At 45.5% G+C, this 7,500-nt stretch overlaps 1 protein-coding gene across 2 annotated transcripts in view; it reads right to left on the bottom strand.

Annotated features, from left to right (window-relative positions):
- Positions 1-7,500, bottom strand: part of coro7 (coronin 7) — a 143,756-nt gene that overhangs the window by 106,835 nt on the left and 29,421 nt on the right. The gene's annotated exons all lie outside the window — the stretch shown is intronic.

The following is a 7,500-nucleotide window of genomic DNA, read 5'->3' as shown; positions in this document are numbered from 1 at the left end:
CTGAGTGTACACCTGGTCTGAAAACAGCTAAATGCCTTATGCAACTGGGCTTTAGCTTTCAGTCCAAAGAAGGCCAACACAGACTCAGCTATGCTCATAACGTTTAATTTCCTTCGGGGGTAAATTAAGTGTGTCTCCTCTAAAATATCTGTAATAACAGTTACTGCTGAGACAGCGGCCCACCGGAGACCTCTTCATTATAAGCCCAGAAATTAAGAAACCTTTTGGATGAAATGTGAACCGTCTTCAGGCACCGAAAGAAGGTCCACCTGCCAACAGCCTGAGTCCTTTGATAACAATTACGACATTCATACCTTGAAGTCCGCACAGCTGTTGCTGCTCACCATGAGCTACAAATATAGTTCATATTGCAACTTTTTACGACTCTGTACAGTGGCCAGGTTGTAAAGGTTTTGTTACCAAACATTAAGCTTTAAATCTGTTGCTGTTCAGTTTATATTTTCACACTGCGCTCTGGCATTATGCTTTCTGTTTGTTCCCTCTCACTAAGACTGAATTATTAAGGAGAAATATGGTTCCAAACTGACTGGAGGGAACTCGACAAATATTTAAACTGTTATATTTTTAATAAGCACACAATTATGGTCTTGCAGCTGTACCAAGTGTTCCAAGTATAAAACACATTTTTTTCAGATTGTGTTCATATGCTGTATATTCTGATTCAAGTTCAAGTTCATTTATTTGTCACAATTCTAATCATAATAGTGTTCAAATTGGTGGAACAGGTAGTGGTTTGTTGAAAGTATGTAAAATACAACAATAAGAAATTCACCATTAACTAAATGCTTATTTGTATTAATAATTACACAAAGCCTATAGCGTAACTGTGTATACGGAATATTAACAAATACATTTTTCATTTATTCACATAAAATGTCTACAACAGCCTATGCCACATTGAGGACCCAACTAGACTTTGGCATGCGGCCAGACTGCACTCTAGCAAGTGTGTGGGTGAAAATGTGAGTAAGGCTTGGTATGGATAATGAAAGCGAGTTAAGCATACTGGTATGCAGCATGAAGGTGACTTAAGCTTGATATGAAGGTGGTAAGTTGTTTAGTCAATAAATTGCATAAATTATGAGACCTGCCTATAGTCATCAGAACCTTGCCAGCACAGAACACACGCACGCACACAAGCACACACACGACCACACACATGACCACACACACACACACAAGCACACACACACACACACAAGCACACACACACACACACACACACACACACACACACACACACACACACACACACACACACACACACACACACACACACACACACACACACACACACAGCAGAGTATAGAGGAGCAGAGGAGTGAGGAGCAGAGCAGTCACTCTCAGATGATCAGCGCTGTCTGTATCTGTTTACACTTCTCTGATTTACACTGACGCAAATGGACACCCCTGGGAAAAACAAGACCGCACACTACCCTGAGTCTGTGTGCTAGCATGTGTGTGTGTGTGTGTGTGTGTGTGTGTGTGTGTGTGTGTGTGTGTGTGTGTGTGTGTGTGTGTGTGTGTGTGTGTGTGTGTGTGTGTGTGTGTGTGTGTGTGTGTGTGTGTATGAGAGAGAGAGAGAGAGAGAGAGAGAGAGAGAGAGAGAGAGAGAGAGGTAGAGAGGTAGAGAGATAGAGATAGAGCGAAAGAGAGAGAGAGAGAGAGAGAGGAGAGAGAGACAAAGAGGACAAGAGAGATAAAGAGGGCAAGAGAGAGAGAGAGAGATAGTGAGAGAGAGATAGCAAGGGAGAGAAAGAGTGAGTGAGTGAGTGAGTGAGTGAGTGAGTGAGTGAGTGAGTGAGTGAGTGAGTGAGTGAGTGAGTGAGTGAGTGAGTGAGTGCGCGAGTGCGTGAGTGCGTGTGCGTCACTGTACTGTATGCTTGTGTAGTGTACATGTGAATATGTGTGTGTGTTTGTAGCTGTGCGTGCGTTTGACCAGTTTAAGTCTTCAATGAACATGAGCATGAACATGAGCATGCATTTAGGACTTGGAACATGTTGACACCCCTGGGAAAATCACAGCACTGATGAAGTGAGTGACTGAGTACATCAGGCCAGTCACACCCAGGCAAACAAACTAGGCAATTGCCTAGGGCCCCCAGCTGAAAGGGAGGGGGCTGGTAATATTTGGCTACGTACTTATATTCACATGATAGCAACGACAACTTTGTGAGTGTGAAATTTCCCTTGAGGGGCCACAAAAGCCTCTTTGCTTAGAGCCCCCAAAGACATTGGAAAGGCCCTGGAGTCAGTGGCCCTTATTTACGTTACTATCCTACAGCGGAAAATGAGTGTAAACTGAACGTACGTTCATTTCTGCGCAAAGCTTGGCATTTATCAAATGTCATCCTGAGTGCAGGGAAGATCGCTACAGTAGGTCTCGGTTGCAGGTCGACATACAGTATGGGTGAGAGAGGGTTACTCAAGACGACCAAGATTTTTCCCCCAGGATAGTGGATCATGACTGGGATCCATCTTCCTTCACCTCTTACACGTGATGGTGAGAAACTGGGCATACCTGTGCGAATGCAGATGCTATCCACATCCAGTTTTTTGGCTTTTATGAGATGGTTCAATTTCCAAACATTATTTAGAGACTGGCTACACTACCATGTGGACCTGCACTACCCATGAATGACTGTGCATTATAGACCACATCAATTGGATGAATGATCATTAATGTGCAAGCTAAAACAGAATGATGCATGCCTGGGGCTGGCAACCATTCACTTTACACATTCTTTCTTTTTTTAAATAGTTGCAGGTTTAGGCGCACACCAAGCATTACATACTCATCTCGTCGCCGAGTTTCGCACACAACTAGGATAATATAGACATAACTACAACAACTTCTAGTCATCCATTTAAGTGACAAAAAGGCCTTCCTGTCATGGGACATGCCCAAGACAGCGCAGGAGAGAAGCTGTACTGAGCACATATGACAGAGTGGAGGGGAATATCAGGACAGCTTTTGTCCTGGTCACCACGGGAAACTCTTGCTTCCCTAATGGTCTGGGCTGTTTGTTGACCAGTTTCACGTCTGACTGCTTATTCCACATGAAAGTTTATTGTTATTTTGTTTTCTGTTGGCTACCAAATGTTTCATTCACCATCACAGTTAGAAAATGAATCAACCCCCTTCTACCTTGAGAACTGAAACACTGTTGACTGCAGCTCAACCCCAAATCTCATTTCCACATTCTGATCTAGCACTGGTGAAATTTATTGCACTTTCTTGATGAAAAACACCTGTGAAAGGAGGCTTTGCAAAAACAGCCTGACTGCGATACACCAAAAACACACAGGACATTAATACATGAAATCAGAATCTGCTAAGAGTCTGTAAAAGTCAGCCTTTACATACAGAGCTGCTTGTCCACAGTGCACATCCCTACCAACACTGTGCTGTGTCATTAAAACCGCTGTTTTACTGCCTTCGGTAGTAAGTTATTTATAGTTTTATAGATACAATTCAACAAAATATTGCAAACATACTGGAGAAATGTGGGTAAATATATTGCATCTAAATGCATTTTGCATTGTCTATAAATTAGTCACCTACATTTAAAATACCTCAAAACTAGTACTTCTCATATCAACCAAAAAAGCAACCACATCTTAACGTTTGGAGGTGGCAGTGCAACTAGGGAACGCCTCAGTTGCATCATGGTTCCCTAAATGCTTAGGGAATGCTACATTTTTTCTCTATGACCAAAGGGAACCTTCTTGAAATGTTACTTTTTGGTTTGGTTCTAACCTACCCTTTGGAGAACCTAAGTCTAACGTTCCCTTACTGGTCTGTGTTACTAGGGATTTAGAGAACACCAGAATTTGGGGTGCGGTAACCAGACTGGTGCGATTGTGCTTGTGTCATTTCCGTCAGGCTCAGAGCTTGTGTACCACTTTCAATGTTTGTATTGTGCATTTGACTTGTTGATCTGGACCTGTTGTTTCACTATCACAGCTTGCTAACAGAGATTGGCTACTATGTGTATCTATGTGTGTGTGTGTGTGTGTGTGTGTGTGTGTGTGTGTGTGTGTGTGTGTGTGTGTGTGTGTGTGTGTGTGTGTGTGTGTGTGTGTGTGTGTGTGTGTGTGTGTGTGTGTCTGTTGTGTTCTGTGGGAAGCTAGTGCTGCTGGGTCCAGGTGTCAAACACATGTGCTCACTTTAATTACCGCTGAGAAAATGCTCTTTAGGCAACTGGTGTGCTAATGAAAGCCTCCGTTGAAACACACACACACACACACACACACACACACACACACACACACACACACACACACACACACACACACACACACACACACACACACACACACACACACACACACAGACAAACACACACACAGCTAAGGGGGCTAGCAATACCAGATGGTAGTAGCCACGCTCATCCTTCAGTCCAATACACTCAGCGAACCTCCACAGACAAAGCTACACCCTCACCCTCACCCACACGTAACACGCGCACACGCACGCACGCACGCACGCACCACAACCTCACCACAGGCATTGCCTATGCACCATTTCATGCTTCAACCATTCACAGGTGGTCAAAGATTTAAGATTTAATGTCTCTCTCCCCCACTCTCTCTCCCTCCTCGTGTGTGTGTGCATGTGTGTGTGTGTGTGTGTGTGTGCACATCTGTGCGTGTGTGTGTATGCGTGCCTGTGACAGACAGAGAGTAAAATAAGATCCAGTTCAAATGAGAGCATATTTCCACCTCCACCAGAATCAATGGTATTAGCAGACGAGGTCTTTCAGCGGCGAGCGCTGCACTTTTTAAGGAAGCAGAAATCCCCCCTTACTTCACTTCACTTCACTCCACTCCGGAACACTCCGGAACATTCCTTCCGTGTTTAATCTTCGACGTCGGCCCTTGCCAGAGCAGAGCAGAGCAGAGCAGGACGTCCCGTAAAGATTTCCACAGACACAAAGGAATAGACACATCACACTAGACCTCCTGAGTCTGGCCACAAAGGAATACACACATCTCGCTCTCCTCAGCCCGTCTGGTCAGGGAAGCTGATAGAGGGTCAGACAAAGGGGTCAGTTGCCCCGGGCCTGGGGGTAAGGGGTCGTCATTACATTGCATACACTAAGAGGGGGCCCCCTGTCAGATGTTTTTTTTCCTGGGCCTGGCAAAAGGCTATCAGCGGACCTGGGTCTGGACAGCACAAATGAACAGAGTTGATGAGAGGTCAGTGGTGCAGCCTGTCGAGCTCCACCTGTGCCTATGAGAGCCTACCGCTGCTGAAGATAAGGGGATGCACTGACGAGCCTAAATCAACACTAGGTAGAGTTTTTTTTCAGCCTTAAAATAATGTTTACGGAATCGTTTCAGCGCTTCATTAACTTGGGACGAAGTGGAAAGCCCCTTCTGAATTCTCAATGAAACCATCCATGCGGTATTAGGAGACCATCCATGCGGTGTATAGGAGAACTGATGGAGGGCAGGATGCTGCAAATGTCATATTAAAAAAGAGAAATGCTAGATTGCTGTCTCAGACTTCATTTTTGTTTTTAGTCCAGTACCCCATTTGAGTGAGACAGATGTGTGTGTTTTTTTTTTGCCATAACAGAACTATAGTATGAGACTTTGAATGGGAGACAGTACTGCTTACAGCCGAGCAAATAAGTACTTTGATAGACAACATATACTAGCCTCGCGTGCCATCCTACGTACTTCCACCGAAGGATTGGCTCCACTACGGTAGTCTGGCCGTGCTTCTCTGTGGAGTGCCTGGAGCAGTAGAATTTTGATCGCAACGCCCCCCCCCCAGAAAACAGCCAATAAGCGAATACGCCCCCCACGTGAGGGCAAAAGGGGGAGGATGCTCGTGACAATGACGTGCACATCTGCGCCAGAGCCATTGGTCTGCGCTATGTTGCTATTGAGTAACTGCCAGCGATTGGGTGAGAGGTGTCCAATAATTTCAAACAATAACTGAGTGCAAACTTCCTGCTTCCTACAATCGCTTCAGAGCAAACAAATGCCAGACCATAAATACGAATGAAATGGTAGTATTATGGGATGGCCAGGACCAGGCTAAACATATACAGGGAGATACTAATAACTGAGTGATCTTACGCATCTAACTAATATACAGTACCAGTAGTCGAGAGTAGCAAAGAGTAAGAAGGGGAATTACTGGAGTGCCGGCACACCTGACGCTGTGGGGGCTACATGCATTGGCCATAGTGCGCTGGCACACCTGACGCTGTGGGGGCTACATGCATTGGCCATAGTGCGCTGGCACACCTGACGCTGTGGGGGCTACATGCATTGGCCATAGTGCGCTGGCACACCTGACGCTGTGTGGGCGACATGCATTGGCCATAGTGCGCTGGCACACCTGACGCTGTGGGGGCTACATGCATTGCCCATAGAGACCATGGGGACCATGGGGACCATAGGGTTTGGGTCCATGGGGACCATAGGGTTTGGGACCATGGGGACCATAGGGTTTGGGTCCAGCCTTGGTCATTTCCAAGCCCTCTTCAGTCTTCCTCTCCCACTGGCTCCCCATCTGCTCTCTTACCCCCCCAAAAACCAAGAAAAAGAACAACTTAAAAATAAAAAAAGAACCACTGAAGCAATTTTGTGAAAACTATCTTTGAAGGCTCATAAAACGACTAAGTGCTCCTCCTGTGAGGAGATGCAGCTGAAAGGTGCAGAAGCCGGAGCTTGGAATCCAAGTAAATAAAGACCCTTCCCCCCGCCACGAGACACAGGATGCCAGGCAGGCGGTCTACAGGGGGTTCCAGAGGGGGGTGTGTGGACATTAGCATGACACGCTGTATATGCTGCAGCTCTTCAAACTCATATATTACCCTACACACTAACCACATTCAGCACAAACACAGCCGGGGAACCAGACATACCTTAGAGTTACCCAACAGTAAAAGCCAAATAAGTCTGAAGAGCTTTCAATGAGGCATGATGCTGCTTATTGCGTGTACTTGGATGTTTCTGTCATAACAGCTTAGTTTCGTTTGTGGGCATTTGGCATTTTATGAATACCGAAGACTGTTATGAGTTTATCGGCAATGGATATGGGTATTTATTTGCCTTCTGTAATTTTGTTTTGTGGCTATTCAATTGATGCGAGCATGGAATTGTTTTGAGGGGAGCATTTTTAAATATCATATGACAGAGTTTATCTTGCGCTGTTTAAGTGGTTAGCGTGAGAGCTGGGTGCACATGATTAGGCATGACAATGGCGCACCATCTTCCTCACGTCCATGCTGTCCGCATTAGCTGGGGATCTTCCTCCATCAGTGGTCAGGCTGATCGCTTGGTTTAACGGAGCGGCTTTGAAGAGGTCTGAGGAACGGGCTTGGCGTTTTTCTTCCAGTTTTCCACACACCGCATTTCTAATCCATCATACTATTGTTGGTTTCTCTGGAATCAGCAAATAAGCCTCCCATCATTTTCTGCTATTAAGCAGACACGCCGTAGTGACGCTTCATCTCA

The sequence above is a fragment of the Engraulis encrasicolus genome, chromosome 2, assembly GCF_034702125.1.
Source record: "Engraulis encrasicolus isolate BLACKSEA-1 chromosome 2, IST_EnEncr_1.0, whole genome shotgun sequence".
NCBI classification, from domain to species: Eukaryota; Metazoa; Chordata; class Actinopteri; order Clupeiformes; family Engraulidae; genus Engraulis; species Engraulis encrasicolus.
The sequence above is the reverse complement of the archived record's forward strand: the minus strand, read 5'-3'. Positions and strand labels throughout refer to the sequence as shown.